The sequence below is a fragment of the Ambystoma mexicanum genome, chromosome 3p, assembly GCF_040938575.1.
Source record: "Ambystoma mexicanum isolate Mex_15411 chromosome 3p, UKY_AmexF1_1, whole genome shotgun sequence".
NCBI lineage: Eukaryota > Metazoa > Chordata > Amphibia > Caudata > Ambystomatidae > Ambystoma > Ambystoma mexicanum.
Window position 1 is genome coordinate 681148453 of NC_090925.1, and position 20756 is coordinate 681169208.

A 20756-nucleotide genomic window follows, 5' to 3' on the forward strand; every position below is an offset into this window, starting at 1 on the left:
CCAGCTTCCAAGTTGGTGTTCTAGTAGGTCGAAAGGTGTCCGGATCAAAGTTGGCATCAGCATATAAGTTTGTGAAATACGAGATCCATTGTGTTTCATTGACTGCGTTTAATTGTGCATCGGCATCTCTAATATATGCATGATTGTGTAACAGATGCCACATTTGGGCCGAGTTTTTGTTGGCAAGTGATTTTAACATTATTTCACTGTCATGTTGGAACATTAATGATTTATGGCCCTTTAACCAGTTTTTGTGTTGTGTTTTCAACTTGGTAAGCACTTGCCAACGATTACAAGAAGAGGAGGATAGAATCTGGCGCTTTAGGCGCCTAAACTCGGTCTTACGTTCTTTAACCAGCTGATCAAAGGAATGGGTGTGTTTGGATTGAAGTTGCCTGGGGGTCAAAATGGTATACGCAAACGGTGCAAGTATATCAGTATATTGTACACCTACTGTGTACAAGTTCTTTTGAATTGATTTTTCGAATTCATAAAGTCGGTAGTCTGTCCATTTCAGTCTAGATCTGGCCGAGTTGATAACAAAGCCACAGCTGACTGAAGAAGATTTTAACGCAAAAGTTTGCCATGAAAGGGTCAAAAGAAGTAACTTATGATCACTTATAAAGAGATTGCGGTATTATAGTCACATATACCTAAACACAAACAAACATCACTATCAAAGGCACATATAAGACAAAAGAAAGAAAACACGAATAAACATTCCCCCAGAGAAGATACTTGAAAAAACTTGGAATCTTATAAATGTTTTTAATCATATAAATATTAAAAAGACAAGATAAATTCCTACATCCAGGTCTCAAAAAGGTACCAAAAAACTAAAAAGACATAAAATACACAAAAGAATACATAAATGCGTCAACCAATGACCCTATTTTAGAACAAGATTCATAAGCTATATTGCCAAACTTTGGACATTAGCTGAGGTATAGGTTGTCGACATGTTTCGGCCCACACATAAATTGAACATTTCCTCAAATGTCCATTCAGAACTAAGTGCAATGGCCATCTTCAGGACATATGATTTCTTCACACTTGGTCTTTTATATGATGTGGATGGAACATCGTAGATCTACAAATACAAACGGGGGAATGCCATTACTTCATGTATAACAATTTATACGTTACGTCGTTATTTTCAAGTTTAAACAATTTTACAGAAGAGGTACTCCATAGCTGTAAGCTAATAAGTTTATATCAAATAATAGGCCTCATTCGTTATGCCAGACATTTCATAAGCTCATTTTGTCATGTTAACCTTATTACAAAAAGCTTTGTTGGTGGATCACAGAACATCCCCCCACAGATAAAGAAAGGACACACACTCACAACCACCCTACATAACATTATGTGACATATTGTTTAGATCTCTTACTTGTTTCCTCCGAAAAGAGTGTAATTCATTCGATGATCAAACCTTCATCCAAATATTGCATAAATATTCAAAACACCACCGTTGTAGGCTGAACACCAACTTCACTGGCAAGGATCACCTTGTCCTATAATACAATAAAGGGGTATGTCTACATCACTGGTTTAATGTCATCTAATTAGACTATATCCTGATTAATAGCCAGTTACCATAGCTCTCGTCTAAAAGTGGAGACAGGGCAATAAGTCTTTAACTGTCTTGTGAGTATTTTATTATTTTGTGATATATTTTTGAAAAAAACCTTGATTAATTCACAAGAGAGAGTGCTTCCAACCTCATAGATACCTAACTGTTAGGTTAAAAACGATTTATCGTGCACAGGGTTACACAGCCATGCAGAATCCGGTATTTAAGCCAAAATATTTCATGGCAATAACTGCCCAAGGTGTTATGCTATATTTTATTTAAGGTCACTTTTTTATTTTTTTATTTTGGCGGACACCGTTTTCGAAAGATAAATAATGTTTTGTTATACCTTATTGTAATTAGATTACTCACATACAGGATTGTCGGGAGATTAAAGTGCTTCGTTATGAAGAAGCTGCCCACGCATGAAATGTTCGTGGGTGGATACGTCAGTTCCCAAATGAAAGTGTCCACAGTCTACAAGGCTGTCAGTATCAAAGAAAACAGCGACAAACACCGAAACAAACAAAAAGCTTAGTTAATCGACTATAGAACTCACGGAACACTCCGACCATGGTGCACGAGAAACGAGCTTACCAATGCATTCGCCGTCTTCGTAAATGAGCCGCTCGTCGGGATCACTTCATTCACAAGCGAGACAAACGGACTACCCGGATGTCAGATTAAATACGCGAGTGCGTAAAAGGACGTTTGTGGCGAGCCAATAGCCTTCGAGAGAACACATCATGTTTCCGGACGTGCAGGTCATATGACAAATGTTTACCAACATTATCAAAATGCTACGCCCGTCTCTTAGGCTGAGACCCAGATGAATATGTTTTTTCAATACTGAATACATCTTTCGATGTATTCTAGGCAAAAATGCCTCCCGTGGCTCAATCTAACGGTCATATGACATTAATCACGGATATATTAAAAAAAAAAGTGTTGTTGTAGTATATCCATAACAGTCATGGAAATAGATGCACATTTGTACACAACATGTGTAAAAAATGGGTTATTAACCGTCCAGTAAAGGGAGAGGGAGAACGAAGGGGGGAGGGGAGGGGAAGGGGGAGAGGGGGGTGGGGGGGAGAGAGGGGGGAGGGGGAGGAAGGAAAAAAGAAAAAAGGGAAAAAAACAAGGAGAGGGGAGGGGAGGGAGAGGAGGAGGGAAGAGAAAGGGAATCAGCCAAGCCCTCATTACAAGGCTCAAAACTCAGACTTATACCGACTAAACATAATTGCAATATAGGTATAAAACGGAACTAAGGATATTATCTTCCACAGTGTGAATAATTCAGACATGCACCAGAAGAGAAGATGATGTAATGCAAGCATTTAGAGTAGACATAAAACTGCAAATTAGTTAATCAAACTATTCCATTCCACAGAAACATTTAGACCCTGATTCACCGTATTAAAGTTGTAAATCAGTCTCTGTTCGGCTGTTGTGAGAGCTAAATCGCGGTTGCCACCTCTAGGTGGAGCCGGTATCAACTGAATAACGAACCAATCCAAATCGGTGTAGCTGTGTTTAGCTAATGTATAATGGGCCACCAAAGGTTTTTTATCTGTTTTGTTTTTTAAACATGATCTATGTTCACATATTCTATGTCTGACGGCTCTACTGGTTTTACCAATATAGAGTAAATTACAAGGGCACTTAATGCCATAAATCAGCCAATCTGAACCACAGTTCGAAAAAGATTTTAAATTCCAAACCTTCCCATTAAGTGTCAAGGTTTTACAATTGGTAGTGAGAGAACAGACCGAACAATGGCCACATTTATAATGGCCAAGGACTGGAGGTAAATTCCAAAGGGTCTGTTGTGTCGAAGGACTAGGTGGTGTTGGATATGTATGAACCAACATATCCCTAAAGTTTTTCTGACGTTTGAATGCAAATCTCGGTTGCATGGGACGAAGATCTTTAAACTACTGCTCAAGACTAGAAAAGTTGGACGTGTCAGAAGGTTTAGAAATGAGTTGGGAGGGGGCTGTCATAGTAGACATAAATTGGGGTGTGAGCGCTGTAGAGAGCCTTTCCTCTAGAAACTTGTCAACAGCTTGTCTCAGGTCATTCAACGGGCCCTGATTCGGTACAGATGTTGAGAAGGAGGGCCGTCTGGTACCTGAAGCAAAAGAGACAGTTTTGATGGGTGGTATGTCGATCACAGTTTTGATGGGTGGTATGTCGATCACAACTCGTTCGGTACGCTGCTCCAGCATCTCAAGGGACTCAACCAGAGCGTCCAGAGGGGGGTGGGGGGGTATCTGTGCCGGAATATCAATAGGCACGGGAAGTGCTGCTTCCTTTGTTTGATCAGACGGCTGAAGACTCGCTGGCAGCAGCGCCAGGTTAGGAGTTGCCGAAGGTATTTTGGGGGAGTGACTCTGGGAAGGATCTTTCTGCCCTGCTGCCAAAGACCCACCAATAGCTTTGAAGAAGGCATTCAGAGTATTTTTGTTGCCTCGACGAGGGATCTGTTTTTTCGTTTTTTTCATTGCGATATGCGATTTTTTTGAAATCATTGTGGTCCTAGACTTGCCACTGGATGAGACCAGGGATACTGCAACGACGGGGGTTGCCGGAAGGAAACTCTCAGGGAGGGAGAGTATGGCACTAGAAGTAGTAGTTGCAACCGGGAGAGGCACCTCAAGAGCAGGCACCAGATCAATGTTGTTTGGGGCTAGCTGAATTTGAGGCACAGAGACAGAAGTTATAGTATTAGGAGGCGCGTCAGCTACACAAATGACATGGTGAAAATGAGGCAAGGCAGAGGGGACATTCGCGCTTTTCACATGTGAAACACAAATCGCAGGGGGCAGAGCTGTACTTATGTGCCTGTCTAAATTAGTGTAGCTACCACAGGTGATAATTGAGGCTTCATGGCTCACCACTGGCCTTTCTAATGGTGAGGTAGGTGAGAGGCACTGCTGATCATGGCGACGACTCCAGTGTAATAACTCCTCCAGTTGTGCACCTTGGGTAGCTATTTTTGTGTGCAGGATATCAAACATTTTGTGCATGCCCAAAATAGAGGTATTGATTGCCTGCAAGGCTGGTTCAACACCAATACTGATGGCTGAAGCAAATGTATTGCGAGCAGGCACAACTGGACGAGGTGTGGGAAGAGCAAAGGAGGCGATTGCTGAATCTATTGGTGTGGAGTAAATACCTTGAGGAAAGAGACAAGATGGATCCACATCGCAAGAGGATTTTATAGACTGCAAAGTATCATGATGGCTGGCATATAAGGAGATACTCGTACTATCAAGGTGTAAGGGCGAATTTGAAGTTATGGACGAAAGAGTGTGGTTTGAATGCGAGCTGAATTTCCTCCTCACATTCCGTGCTTTTAACGATGCAAGAATCGTTTTATCGGAAATACCACGTGTGCGAGAGGGAGTTGATAGCACTATGGAAGGACTGGGAAGCACCATACACGGGACCGTTTGCTGATCCACAGCTGAAAGATGAGATCCCGCAAACCCTCGTATCAAAGAAGGGACAGTCAGGAGTGGATCCGCCAACGGGCCCATGGTGGGGTTGGCAGAAGTGAGGTCGACAGGAGTTCTGGGAGTAAACGCTGGAAAGTTCGTTTGAAAGAGCCCAGTACTAGGACAGCCAGGCTTGGGATAGGAAGCCAAGTCTGGCATGTTTGATTTCAATGAGTACGGCACAAAGGTCATTGGAGATAGGGCAACTCTCAAACTAACCCGAAAAACCTGAGAAAGCGCAGTATAGACAATTTGGTAAAAACACCTGCACTAAGAAGCCAGACCGCGACCGCAGAGACGCGGTGAAGCGGTAAAGCGGAACTTAGCCGTGAACTTGCTCGTGCGCGCGCGCTGTGCGCGTAGGGACGTCTTTAGTAGGAAACAGAATAGTAGAGAACACGCCCTTTCCTGGGCAGGGCTGTGTCAGTCAATAAGGCTGGTGTAACCAGGAAAGCAGTCCGCTTGAGTGCAAAATGAAACACTGTAAAAACAAAACAAACAAACAAACATATATCAAGAAGTTGCTAAGTGCTGTGAACTCCCACTAGTGGGCTTACGAGTCCAAGTCCTCCAGCCAAAGCAATCACCTGGCTAGACAAAGGTCCAAAAACACATCCAAGTGCAGAGCGAAGTCCTCACGAGTCCTCACGAGCGGTAAAGCGGAACTTAGCCGTGAACTTGCTCGTGCGCGCGCGCTGTGCGCGTAGGGACGTCTTTAGTAGGAAACAGAATAGTAGAGAACACGCCCTTTCCTGGGCAGGGCTGTGTCAGTCACTAAGGCTGGTGTAACCAGGAAAGCAGTCCGCTTGAGTGCAAAATGAAACACTGGCTAGGCAAAGGTCCAAAAACACATCCAAGTGCAGAGCGAAGTCCTCACGAGTCCTCACGAGCGGTAAAGCGGAACTTAGCCGTGAACTTGCTCGTGCAGTATATATTTCAGTTTTATATTTTATGGCGAGTTGGAAAATACTAATCATATTTCAACCCTCCCTTCCTGGGAGGAGCTACAGTTTTTATCAATTTACTCCTGAGCCAAAATAGCCACAACTCTGATCCTTCATCATTCAAACCTTACTTCCATAACCTATCATCACACCAATTTTCCATTCCCTTGGAATTAATCGAAGGCCGGAATCATAATTGTCTTCATAACTTAACTTGTATATATCACACAGGATTCACATTTACATGATACCAACAGGCTTCCTATCCCCTTTAATATGAGTCTGAGGTGAGCTCACTAGGACATACAACATTTTAATTAAAGGAAAAGGAGTCCAATGTTAATCAACGGCAGTGCATCTCATGTGCCCCTCAGTTTCACATAGCCTCCACCTATTCTGAAGTTTAATTTCCAAAGATGTGGTTACATGTAACATTTAGCATTATACCTGGTAATGTTGTTTAAACTACAATCTTTCTTGACATACGATTTGGACAGATATAATTTCATTTACGTATTATTCACAGATAGGCCACAGGTACATAGAAAATCCAACAGGTGGGCCTTTCCATTTGAATGTCTGTTTATTTGTGAAAAGTAAGTGTCATTTGGAGTCACTTTTTAAATGTAAGATACAAGGTCCTCATTACAAGTCAGCCGGTCTGGAAACAACGGTGGCGGTAAATCCTCTGCCACCGTTGTTTCCATACCAGCTGATACCGATTCCTGCAGCCGGGAGGTGTCACTTCTGCCAGGTCTGACCTGGCGGAAATAACACCACCCGCCTGCAGGCGGACATGGTAACACCGACTCCTGTCATAGACGGAACCAGTGTTTCCATGGTCCCCATCCCCATGGAGCCCTATTGGACTCCATGGGAATGGTTCCATGTAATAATGTCCCCTCATAAATATCGCCATGCAAACAAATCACGGAAAAATTGCTGTATTTTGTGGAGACATTATTACATAGAACATGCAGGGGACACCCCCGCAACCCCCAAACCCTTTTTTATTTTTCATGGGGAGCGTGGGACACCCCCACAACCCCTGCCTGCCCCTGTCCCTATATATATGGTCATCTATATAATGTCGCCACAACCTTTTCCCGGCGACATTATATATGGCGACCATATATATAGGGATATTATTACCTGATACCATGGGAATGGGGACTTACAGAATTCCACCTCCAGAATTACCGGGTCACCGGGGTTGTAATGCCCCGGGGATTCCGGCAATCACGGAGGAAGAATGGTATTACCGGTCTGGCGGCAGCCTGCCGGTATTTCCGGCACGGCTACCGCCAGACTCGTAATGAGGCCCAATTCCTCTTTAGTGTTTTTCACATGTTTAGCATTTCCATGTATCTTTTTCCATTTGTACTGCTGCAGTTTTGAATCTGTCAAAATGTGCCTTTTCCCAGTTTACACAAAGTCAGCATCTGCAGCACCACATGTTATTTCTTTTTCATTGGGAATATCCATCAGTTTTAAGCTCTCCGGTAGATTCCCCTTCACTTGCGTTTTAGTGGTGTTGGCTAGGCCCATTTCATTTAATTTCACTAGGCTTTATGTCGAAAATAACGGTTTTGTACTGGCTTTTATGTTTCAATGGAACTCCACATTAGCTAGCTTCACTCTCACAATAGGGACCTAGCATGGCCTCTCCATCTCTGTCACTCTGGGGCTATATTTTCACCCCACAACATACTGAGCACTTTGGCCTTTTTTAGGCCCGGCCCCGTGGCCCTCATCTGGACTTCCTTGGAAAGTATGCACCTGTGTGGTAATTTCTCAGAGGATATGAGATTGGTTCTTCCATACTGTGACCTTTGGGTGTTTCTCTGAGCGCAGCGGTTGGACTAAGACTCCAGAGGGCTGATCTGTTATTTTGAACCCACTCTCTATGTTGGCGGACTGCTAAAAGTATAAGTATAAGTTTATTTTCCTATTTCTATACATCTTGCCAGAAAAGTCGGTGAACTTCTAGGTTTGCTGACTACCTAGATATCAGCAAAACAAGGGGGGTTCTGGGAGTCCCTCTACCGGCATGAGCATGGCCCATTGACCTGTTCTTGGGTGGATGGCCCCCGGGAAAGTCTCAACCAGGTATTTAGCTCACTGTCCCTTTCACAGAGGAGAAATATCTCTGCATATCAGTCTTTGTCCTGCCCAGGGGAAGTCCAGCACCGAAATGCTAGGCAATTCTCCTCTGAACAAGAGTACAAACAGCAACCACAGACACGTGTTTCAGCCTAGTCAGGCCTCATCAGTGAGGTGGAGCTTTGCCTCTCTAAGAACAGAGAGCAAGGGGTCCACATCTGGATTCCCCAGGTAACCTAGGGTGAAACCCAAAGTTACTTAACCTGCAAAACAAGGGGGGGTTCTGGGAGTCCCTCTACTGGCACAAACACGGCCCATTGACCTGTTCTTGGGTGTATGGCCCCCGGGAGAGTCTCAACAAAGTCTTTAGCTCACTGTCCCACATTCACAGAGGAGAAATATTCCTGCATATCAGTCTTTGTCCTGCCCTGAGACCTTTGGGTGTGTCTCTGAACTCAGGGGTTGGACTAAGCCTCCAGGGGGCTGATTTGTTATTTTGAACCCACTCTCTATGTTGGCAGACTGTTGAAAGGATCATTCTAAGTTTATTTTCCTATTTCTATACATCTTGCCAGGAAAGTTTGTGAACTTCTAGGTTTGCTGACTACCTAGATATGGGCCTGTGGTCTCTGGGCGAGTCACACACATTTTCAGTGTCAGCCTCCATGGCTTGTGATCACCTTGTAATACATCTGCAACTTGCCTGAGGGTCACGACGAGTCACGCTTAAGTATTGTTTATGCTTCCGTGGCTCGCTCAACTTTGGAAAATAAGTGCTAAGTTAGATTCTTTAATACATTTGTGACCCGCCAAATGTGTTGGGGTGAGTTGCAGTAAATGTTTGTGTATGTCTCTGTGGCCTTCTCGGGATCCCTATAATGAAGGCTATGGGGAATCTGAGGTGGCCAGAGACGCCTAACTTCCTTGATCCTAAGCTCCTCAAAGTTTGCCTCTGAGACAGTGATCCTCAGAATGGGGGATGATGTTCTAGGCCACTAGTGACTGACCCCTACCTTGACATGGGGACCTAGTCAGTGTGACCAGGAGGCACACCTCCACATGGTCCATCTTCCTCTGGCCTAGCGGTGGTACTCAGTTCCATTATTCACCCTTGATAGTTAATGTTGTTTTGGTTTTGTTAATACTGCTGAAGATTTACTTTGTGTTTGACTTAAAAGGCCTTTAATAAAATTATATGTATTTTTTATATATACACCTGAATGAGAGTAATTTGTGGTGTCATTTACTGTGTGTGCTCATTGTGGGCTTTCGATCACCATCACCCATCCTGAGACCTATTCTTGACCGCCGCCGATGCTACCTTAATTGGTCTGGCTTGTCCAGAAAGTTACCCTGTTCCAAGAAACTAGGCTGGCCTTCTGAACATCTGCTCACCAGGTCAGAGTTCAGAAATCCATCTTAAAACCTAGCATTAGAATGCAGCTACCCACCACGTAAACCGCTCTGGCTGCACACATACTGAGTGCACCCAAGCACTATTTACTACCTTACTCTCTCCACTGTCCTGGACTACTGGCCCCAAGGGCGTTCATCCCACAGTGCTTTGAGATCATACCAATAGTATATAAGGCGCTATACAAATGCACAGCAACATAAAATAACATGCTGGCTCTGCCTTCTTATACATTTATGTCCTACTTTTCTGGGTGGTATGTGCCTCAAAACCTACATGTACCAGAGGTTGGTGGTTGATGTAGAGATTTTGGAGTACAGGGATAGCTGTGGGGATGCCAAATTCTATCTAACGTCTCCCATAAGTGAGTATTGTGATATGAAATGTCAATTGCTTAGTTTCCTTTAACCCAGGATGTTTCGCATGTTGCCATGTGGATGAATGAACTTACCTATGCGTGCTAGTGTCAATGAGAGAGATCTGGTCTGGAAGCTTTGTGAAATTAGCATCATATTGTCCCGAAGAGGAATGTAAATAGATCCCTGCCAGGCCCATGAAGCTTTGTTGGAGTGTTACGGGAACAGCAGCCTTGGTAGCTGGAAATGCTGGCCCACAGAAGCGTTTGCCTCCTGCTTCCAGCTGGACAGGTTATGACTGTATGTGGGGTGGGAGAAGGCTGCAGCTCGGGCACCTTCTTCTAATGAATTGCCTCCAACCAAGACTCCATCTTCTAGCTGGTAATGAGCAAGCGTAGTACAGAGGCGAGGGAATCTCTTTTCCCCTTCAGTGCCCAGAAGCCTAGGCTTCCCTCCAGGGTTGTGACCTGTTGGGAGCTTCTTTGGATGGATGCACTCTTATGATTATTACACGTGAACCGGTATCTCCACTTCATCATACATTGTGTAGAGGCTTCAGGTTGACTCTGTGAACAATGCTGAACATAGAGGGCGTCTGTATCATTCAAGAGGTGGATCATGGATGGTGCTGGTATCCTAAAAGGAGGAATTATGGAAATGTTTCCCTCAAAGGCTTGTGCTTTTATCTGCAAAGAGCCCTTCTTGATCCCACCAAGCTGAGACGTCAGGGAACTCCACTGGAGCACCTCCATCTGCAAGTGCTTATCCATGGACTTGCCTTGATGTTGAGGTACCCTTCTGAGATGAAGTACTTTCCTGCATGTGTGCCTATGGACCTTTCCTGACATAGAGGCCCAATTGCCTGGGTGCCTTTGGGGCTTCCATCCACTATAGGAAAGTGCCAATAATTCTGCTCCTCTCTCTACAAGAGCCAACCCCATCGGAATTGGCCATGCTCTACTAGCTTGCAGCTAATTCAGTTCATTTACTTTAAATAGCAGAATCTGCAAGTGCCACTGGACTGAGGTTTTCTTCCAGGCTCAGTGAATGCAGAGGTTCTCCCTTCATTGCAGTATCTAAGTTTAAGTTTTGTTCCATGAGGAGGTCGAGATGCTTAATTTGTGCAGACTGAAGAGGGAGATGAATCCTTTTTCTTATCTTTGCATGCTACATTAGATGTACAGACCTTTTAAGGAGATCAAAATGTGCACCCACCAGGACATCTTGGACGTCTTGGAAGCATGCATGCCGAATCCTTTTTGTGCAGTTTCACAAACGGATCACCTAATATCTGGCCTAAATGCTATCCTCTAGCCTGATCAAATCCATTTACCAGTTGCGATCCTGGGATTAACCCAATTGAAGTGTTCCATTTGGAGCTGAAATTTTCAGAGATCTGGGAACCATTCGTCATAGTCTTTTTTTGCCCATTTGTGGCCTTAACTTGCTGACTACCTTGCTGTATATTACAAGCTTCCACCTGCCATTAGGAAGGATGCCAGGATCGGATGTCAGTATGTATTCTTGTTATATTCATGGATTGTCACAAGATTGGAAATCCCAAAACAAAACAGGCTCTTCACAAACAAACAAAAATGTCAGGATGGCTTTCTCTTCAGTGGGGGTGAGTTCCTTGCACCATCATAAACCTCCCTCCTGCCTACAGTCTCATTCATGGGTGCAGGTATGTTGGCCATCCTGTTCTTAAAAAGCAAATGTCCAGCTTTGCACAGTTCAACAGGGGTTAACTTTGCCCTTCTGTCAGTGTGGGCTTCAGGGTGGCCCAAACCATTCTTTGTCTGCACTAGTTGCTGACTTTCTGGGATCCGGTACCTCATGACTCAATTGATGACAACGTCATGTGAGGATGTGGGTCAGTGTGGAGCTAGAAAGAGGTTTAGGCTGCCAAGGCTTTCTCCTGATTTCTCTTTCCCCACCTCTAAGCTCACAGTAATCTACCTAACCCCAGCTCGCACCGCATCTCACTGTCTCTTCTAGGGCTCACCTGGTCCTCCGGAACCTGCCTGTTCTTACCAGCTAGGCCTGGCTTCACCCTCGCATCCTGGTCTCTTTCCTTGCCATCCAGTGTTCTTGTCTAAGCTTCCTTTCTTACTCCTGATTGTATTCCCTCAGTCTCCTCTGTATGGACTTTAATGCCACTGTCACTTCCTTCTTGGCGGGTAGGAGCTGGTACTCCCATCAAACTCTTCGAGGTTTGCCTATTCCCTGAATGTTACTTCCTCTGTGTCACAACCAATCTCTGATGTTGCCACCACTGGCTTCTCCTGTGGTATCACTGTATCCCACTGCACTGCAGCTCCTATCCCCTCCTTGAGTTTCATTCCTCTGTCTTGATATTTTCTTCTCCTCATAGCACCTTTGCGATTTTACCGCATCATCTTTTATTCCCTGAATGCTCACCCTCTCTCCATTTCCCTCCATTGTACTACCTACTCTCTGCTCACCACCTCCTTGTGTCGCCTGCCACCTTTGGATGTCTCAACTTCCTCCTACTTCTTCTTGGCTCCCACCACCTCCCGCTGTTCACTCTTCCCTTGTGATAGTACCACCTCATCCTTGACCTCAGCTCGTGCCACCTCTTGCTTCTCCCCAGTGCTGCCACCTCTCCACTCTCCCGACTTAAGCCATCTCCAAACTCATGCCTCTTGCTCCTGCAACCCACACTGCCTGATTGGAATTGGGTACTTGTATAGTGCAATCTGTCCTGTTGTGGGTGGTTCTTCTATTGAGTGTCTGCACCTGTGGTTGGTAATTTGGGTAGCCCTGTTATTGGTTTCTCCCCAATATACACCAGAGCCTGCTTCGGGCTGAAGGGCTGGGCCAATCCTGAGCTGCCTGTCCACCTTCTCAGACTTCAGTCTTTCTCCTCTGACTCTCTTTTGCTGCCTCTGCTGTACTGAGTTGTTAGTATTTTAAGCTTGCGATGTCAATGCTGGAAAAACACTTGCTAAGCTGTTGGTACATTTTCTTTTTCTTTCTGGAAGAGTTTCTTGCCAGAGAACAATGACACTGAAACATTTCTTCCAGCTCTGGGCTCTCAGCATCCAGGAAGTCACAAACTCACAACATTGTACCCAAATTTCTGAGTTCACTGCAGACCCACAATCTCCCAGAGAGGAGTTATTTTACATACCTACGAATTGTCTAAAGTATCTAAACACTTTCTACTGCTCACGAGTGTAGAAAACCCTCTTACTCAAAGGGAAATCTTCCTTTTAACTGTTATACATTTGAGTCTACTCAGGGAGAGCTGCAGGCTCTCACAATTGGAGAGGGGCTATACTAATGTTATCCTGCAAGGTTGTACCAGGGGTTTGTGTAGGGGCAGAGCTGTCCTGTTTGGACTGCTCTACCGGTCCACTGGGGTGGAGTAGGTCTAGAGAACAAGGACTGTCTAGAGGTGCAACACTGTGATTGTCTCCTGCCTCATGATGCAGACAAAGCTGGGTGAGCAGTGGGTCCATCTCTTACCACCCCCAGTCCGAATATCCACTGGCTTGGAGTGACATCTGGCCCCTGAGTCACTGGGCCTCATTACAAGTTTGGCAGTAGCCTTGCCGGTAAAACCAGCAGGCTGCTGTCAAACTTGCAATTTTTTCCAGCCCCTGCGAATGGGGAAATACAGGGCCATTACAACCCTGGCAGACCCTGTATTTCCCCATTGCCAGGGGTCGGAAAATATTCTTCCCCATTCTCATTGAGCTCCATAGGGCTCAATTGGAATGGGGAAGCCCGATGCACCGGCACCATTCCTGAATGGTGCTGGTGCATGCGGCATGCTCTGGTCAGACCATGCTCAGGTCAGACCTAGCGGCTGCAAACCACCCGCGAGCAGAACTCGTAGTTTGCCGGTCCGGTAATAACGCCAAACTTGTAATGAGGCCCACTGTGTTGTCAGCCCCCGTACCAGCCAGGGGTCTTCATCAGAGTGCGTATTAGTGAGCACCTTTTTATAACTGACACAAGGCTGTCCCTGTTCCTTTGTTCAGAATTGTGCAACATTGTGTTGCCCTTCATCCCATACCAATCTAAACTCTACTTTAGGGTATTTGCTTTTGGCTTCAATACATTACTTGAAGTGATTCAAGGCATCATAGGAGCCTTGGGATTGGTAAGCTGACTTGGACAGAAAAGCTGCAAGGGAGGCAGATGAGTTCCTGTAGGAAACTAATTGTTCTTCTTTTAGGGTTAAAGCCTGAGAAAGTACTCTTGGGGTGTCCAAGCAAGATTGCAAATGTCAGGCAAGGGTAAGCCCTTGGTGTTTACAGGTGCATCCAATCATCTCCTCTTGATGGTACAGATTCAGATGCACGTGAACCATTTAAATGTGGAAATAAGAACAACACTCTAGGGGCCTCATTACGACCCTGCGGGTCCGGAAAGAACGGTGGTGGTAAAACTGCTGCCACCGTTCTTTCCGGACCGGCTGATTAAGAGTCCTGCAGGTGGGAGGTGTCACTCCCGCCAGGTCTGACCTGGCGGGTTTAACACCTCTCGCCTGCAGGCGGACATGGGAACACTGGCTCTGTCAAAGATGGAACCAGTGTTTCCATGGTTCCCATCCCCATGGAGTCCTATGGGACTCCATGGGAATGGGGACTTACAGAATTCCGCCTCTGGAATTCCCGGGTCACTGGGGTCGTAATGCCCCGGTAATTCCGGGAATCACGGAGGCGGAATGGTAATACAAGTCTGGCGGTAACCCTGCCGGTTTTTCCAGCTCGGTTACCGCCGGACTCGTAATGAGGCCCTAGATCTTGTGATGCATGAGCCCTTCTGAGGGTGGGTGCCTACCAAAGTGGCCCACTGGAAGTCTTCACTGTGGAGCCCAGGTGGCTAGAAAACCCCTTTTAAACGTAGGCCTGTTGGTGTAAGAGAGATAAGAGCCCCATGTAACCAGACCGGTATCAGGTAATAAAATTGTGGCAAAAATGTTGCTGGTAAAAAAATGTGTGGCAAAAGTGCTGTGTACTCAACATCAAGTATTCCACAATCAATATGTATACTGTTTGGATATCATGTAATTCCATCTCAGAAATACCATTTGGATAAACAATCATCAAAAATACTCAATTCAGTCTCCTTTACTTCCATGTTGGGTCTATTGTATTGGTTTAGCAGCCATCTGAGGATTGCCACTAAAAAATTATTATTCTATACTCATTCTGAATGTAATTTCATACACGAGTCATTTTAACTTGTTGTGTTACCACATCCTGTGCGATGAGCTAAGATAAAGTTCTAAATACAACTATTCTTATAGATGAATAATAATAATCAAAATGATTTGCTGACCTTGTCTAGGTGCTATGGCGCTACTGTCTTCTATGTGGGTTTCACCACTATGTTCCACGGTATTTCGCACTATCCCAAGGTCTTTGGATCTGTGTCAGCGGAAATATGCAGGGAATTCAGACTCTGTTGTATGTAAAAAAAATACGTATATTTTTAGTAAAAAACGAAGGTGCACTGCTCACCATTTTGTGTTCTCTTTTATTGTGTTCACTGTTTTAGATTCCGTATTTGCTTAAAAGATAGAATTTCCATGGGAAGTTAAAGCAAAAGAACATATTGTGTTTAGGATATTCATATGACCGTGGATTATTAGGGATCTAGAATATGTGAATAACTGAAAGTAAATATACCTGTGACTTCTAAAATGTCCCACGTTGCAAAAACGGGGAGGCCCACGGTGAAAAAAAGCCTGGTTTGCCAAGATTTTCTGTTTTTAAAGAAGGGATTGTTCAAGAGGATCTGTTATGGTGAAGGAAAATAAAAACGGGCCGGATCACATTGTGGAAAGGATGGGATGGCCAAAATGGCCGTTATTTAACCTTACGTCATCGCGTTGCTGTGATGTTATCACGCATAGCGTGCATGATGTCATGTTTGTAAACAAATACTGAGGAGCTGTCTGAAACAGTCAAACCGTGTCTGTTTCGACTGTTTAGTGTATGCACTCCAGTATGTAACAGTAATGAATAAAAGATAAAAGTGAAAAGAATGTTTTCTCAGTGGAATTCGAAAATATGTAGCGGTCTATATAGATATTTTGATGAATTTCGGAGGTGCATAATAGTTTGTATACATATCCCATGCTGATACTAATGTTACTTAGATTACAATTCTTAAATGCTCCAATAGAGTCAGTATGTCATAATTCTCATTTATTGAATATAATGCCTGTCTATACATGTTATAAGCTCCTGCACCTCTTGTCCTTACAGTATAAAGGACATGAGTAGAAAGGTGCAGGAATACTTAAGTCTACTATGTTCTTGCTATATACACAATTTAGATGTCCTATTCTGTATTAAGAATGAAAGGGGTTTAAACATTTTTGATTATACAAACCACTGTCTCATATGAGTGTACCGTGGATCAATTGTACCTCTCAACACTCACTTGTGCTGTGCACATATTTCTTTTTTGGATATGCACATTCCTGTATTTCCAATCATTCTAAGATATATACATTCTTGTATTTCCTTTACTTCTAACATCAGATAAACTATAATTGTCCAGTTTTCCAAACTTGCACTTTGTGTTTGTCATTTTTGAATTCCTCAAGAAGTAACAGGGTTCTTTGCATGTGTTAAGTCCCCAAAGTAACACCACTTGGACTATTTCAAGATGATACAATACTCAGTATTGTAGTATGTTTTTTCAAGATATTATTTATCCACTGCCTCTAATGAGTTCACAATATAAGGGATTTGATTCCCTAATATTTATACCAAAGCTTGTGGATTAAGCCTGAATGGTATTCATCAGTTCTCCACCATCTTACTTTCATAACTTTTTGGCCTTGGGCTAGAGAAATGGGCCTAAGTAGTATTCTTCATTTAGACCTAACAGGGTCATTGGGCCTCATTACACCGATGGCGGAGAACCATGGCGCTATTAGCGCCATGGTTCATGCCGGTAAAATACCGGCACCGCCTTGGCGGGAAGGGGAATTACCGACCCATTCCAAGGTTGGCGGGGCGGTAATTCCCCCTTCCACCATTGCCCTTCCCCATTCCCATTTTTGCCCCATAGGGCTCAATGGGAATGGGGAAGGCGCTAATTACGGTACCGCAAACTGCGGTACCGTAATTAGCTCCCTGGGTCCCTTTGCGGGTTGGTTTTTAAAGCCTGCAAAAAGCAGGCGTTAAATCCCCCAACCCGCAAAGGGACCTCGTAGTAAGGCGGTAAGGATTTACCGGTACCGGTATTTTACCGGTACCGGTAAATCCTTACCGCCATCCGTGTAATGAGGCCCATTGAGTCCAATATGTGGATCCAATAAAATTCTATAAACCGAGTTCTCATATTCTCATATTCATGATGTAAACACTCTGTATCCGATGTTATTCTTCTAAGACTCAAAAATTAGCTTAAATGTAGATTGTCCCTAAGGTGTTTCGGATGGAAGCTGTTGTAATGTAAGCTGTTGTTTACATTCGTTGGTTTCCCATAAATTGTTGTCACAAAATCTGTTCCTGTCAACTGGATAGATACATCCAAGAAATGAATGTGAGGTGACACTATTTCTGATTTGAACTTCATCCGATCATTGCATGTATTAAGTAAATGAAAAAATGTTCAAGTTCCAATCTTGTGCCTTCCCATATGCCAAAGACAGTGTCAATATATCTTCTCCAAAATCTCAACTTGGATGTCCATTGTTGATTGTCTATGAAGCAAATGGTGTTTTTCGAAGTGATACATAAAGATATTTGCGTCAGTGGTTCTACTGAGGACCCCATCGAAGTGCCTGCTGTTTGTAAATAGATGTTTTTGTTGTACCTAAAGTAGTGGTTATATAAAATTAGGTGTAATAATTCAATTGCAAAAACCTTCTGGATCGTGATGTTGTCATGATGTAGCAGAAACCATTCCATCGTATCTATTCCTTCTCCATGGTGGATGGAGATGTAAAGACTGGTGACATCCAGGGTGAAAAGTGTTGAATTAGATGGATATAATTGTCATGATTCCTGCCCCTCATGTCCCCAGCCCTCCAAGATGTCAGGCTGGAGCCAGGCCACGATCACCTACATGGCCCTCAAGGGCCTCTCCATCCCTCCAAAGACCCACTTGGAGTCAGACTTGGTGCTTGTGGCACCAGACTCGCTCACTCCCATAGGATACCATTGGGGATTGGACTTGTAATGCATTGATGGGGACAAGATGGATGCCCCCACATATTTCGGTTCCCAGAACTGCATGTGCAGTCTAGTCTTTTGGGTGTGGTTCTGCCCAGAGACACCTGCGATACCCAGAGACTATTTAAGCCATGCCCAGGCTGAGAAACATGCTTTGTGTTTTCTGCACCTGCAGCGTGACACTCTCTGTGTTCGGATCGGTCTCCAGTAGGCCTGCATCTTTCTTCTGCGCTCAGCTCCTGCAAGAACAAGAACACTGTTAGGAACAGCATTACCTTGCTGTGCTTCTGCCCATCATTCATCGCTCCTTCTGTTCTGCGGGCATCTTTGGCGGTGTCATTCCCACCCCGGCACGCCGATTCCTAAGGAAAAGGGAAAAGAGCAGAAAAAAAGGCATTAGTAAGCATTCTGCAAATCTTTGCTTATTTTTAAATACTGTTCGAGCTTCAAAAGCTTACCTGAATCCCAGCCGCTCTGGGGGAACTCTGTCTCCGGAACTTCTCATCCACTGCAAGAGGGAAAAGATACTCCAGGTTAGCGTGGAAACATCTAGAGGCGCCGCATACAGCGCTTACTCACCTCATATGTTCTTCATAACCGGCATCCACGCTGAAAACTTTGCGCCACCTAAAAGACACAGAAAAAGAACTCAGTTCAATACAAATACGAAAGGGGTGCATCGCGCATTGCGCTCTCACTCACCTTCAGCGCTTCTCATATCAGCAGCACGCCGCCATCCCCGGACGTCGGCCATCATCTAAGGAAGGAAAGGAACGAAGTTAGAGAACTGTTCAAAAGACTCATACCTACCTGTCAGACTCTTGCCAGTGAAGTAACTAGGCAGCAACGAGCCCGCATCAATCAACATGCCCCTGCGCTGAAAGCATTACGGAGAGCACACTATCCAAGAAAACAAGGTGAGCTGTGGATCAAAGGGAAGGGTTGGACCCCGGGAAGAAGGGGTTCAAGCACACAGTGACAATAGGGAGTTAAACTCTACCAATCCTGTGTTTCAGGCCCAGTCTCCAGTCGAATAGCCTCCAGGGAAGTGTTCGAGGTCGTAAGATGTCAGAACAGGCTGAGTGACGTCCCCGTGGATACCAAGTGAGCGCTGCAATAATTCACTTATAAGATGTAGAAAATGAGCAGTATCTTTTGTTTATTTTAAACTGGTTGCACAAGTGTAATAAAACAAGTATACATGACATATAATTCGACCTGCTATCCCCGCTAAATCAACTGAGTAATCATAGTCCGGATTCCTCACTATCCCTCCCACCATTTCCCCCCATCTCCCGATCAGACCTCAATCCGACCCTCGTCCAGTGGCTCAGGATCGGCCGTGTTCAGTTCTTTCCCCTGCTGCAGGGCCAATCAGGCTGGATGAGGTTTGTAGGTCAGTGCCGGGTAGTTCCTGTCATACTCTATAAGCGGGGCCCAAATATCTGTAAACCGATGTAGTAAGCCCGCTTTGGCCGCCATAATATTTTCTGCCACCAAGTTGTCCCAAAGTTTAATCCACCATAGTATCATTGAGGGGCCCTCTGCGGTTTTCCAGGTGTGGGCAATTGTGATTCTCCCCGTCAGTAGGAGCTGTGTAAGAAGTTTGGTCCTTCTCCCTGATCTTGGATAGGCCTCCGGTGCCGGTGCGCTGAATAAGATAACCTCGGTTTCCTTGGGGAGAGTCACTTGAGTGATGTCTTTTATGGCCAAGATACACTGTTCCCAAAAGGTTTGTATGGTGGGGCAAATCCACCACATATGGAAGTCGAACCGGGCTGTCCACATTTCCGCCAACACCGGGGATCAAGGGATTGGTTGAAACGATGGAAGTGCGTAGGGGGAAAGTACCATCGCAAGAGCAGTTTGTGGGCACATTCCCGGTTAGGGATGCAAAAGGAAGAAGAGTGAGTTCTAGACCATATGTCCACCTAAGTTTGGTTGTCCAGAGGGTGTCCCAAGTCCCCCTCCCATTGTGCCATATAGGGGGATCAAATTGTAAGCGCATCCTCCTGGAGCAATTTGTAGCGTGTAGAAATGTTCCCCCTCTGCGGCAGACTCTTTAAGGTAAGTTCAAGAGGGCTGGGGGCTTGTGTCGCTGCTTGTCGAGTCTGGGGATGAGAACACCAATGTCGAAGTTGTGAGTAAGAGAACCTATCCACCTCTGTTAGTTGAAAGGTCGATTTACATTGTTCAAAGGAGCGGGGGTGGCCATTCTCAGCAAACTGTCCCAGCAATTCGAGCACCCCCGCAGCCCAGTTTTTGAAGTTTATGGGGTGGGACCCAGGATAGAAAGCCAGGTTGTGAAAAATCGGGGAGAGAGGGCCCAGGCCCCATGGGATACCCTTGTGTTTTAACGCCCAGTCTCACATGCTAAGGGTGTGTTTGGTGGAGGCTAAGATCCTTGCCCAGGTCTTTCATAGCGGGGAAGGAATGTGTGGGAGAAAGCAAAGGGGAAGTATGAGACGGGACTGCTCTAGCTGCACCCACTTCGGGGCTCCCAGGCTTGAACATGCGCCAATCACAATGCTAAGTAGTTTTTACGTAAATCGGGGACTCCCAAGCCCGCCAACCGGGGGTTGCTTTCTGGGATATCCTCGCCTTCCTACCCCTCCATATAAACCAAAGCCTTTTCCTCGGCATGCGCCTAAGGGGGGACAGCGGGATCGTAGTGGGCAGGGAGGAACAG

At 45.0% G+C, this 20756-nt stretch overlaps 1 protein-coding gene and 1 long non-coding RNA gene across 2 annotated transcripts in view; one reads left to right on the forward strand and one right to left on the reverse strand.

The window, feature by feature from the left end:
• The window catches only part of CDHR2 (cadherin related family member 2), a 552802-nt gene that overhangs the window by 194744 nt on the left and 337302 nt on the right, over positions 1 to 20756 (forward strand). The window lies entirely within an intron of this gene.
• Positions 756 to 15720, reverse strand: LOC138579588 (uncharacterized). Its single transcript, XR_011304085.1, has 4 exons — positions 15563 to 15720; positions 15213 to 15335; positions 1394 to 1517; positions 756 to 1090 (listed from the first exon to the last, which is right to left on the reverse strand). It is a non-coding gene; the product is annotated as an uncharacterized lncRNA (long non-coding RNA).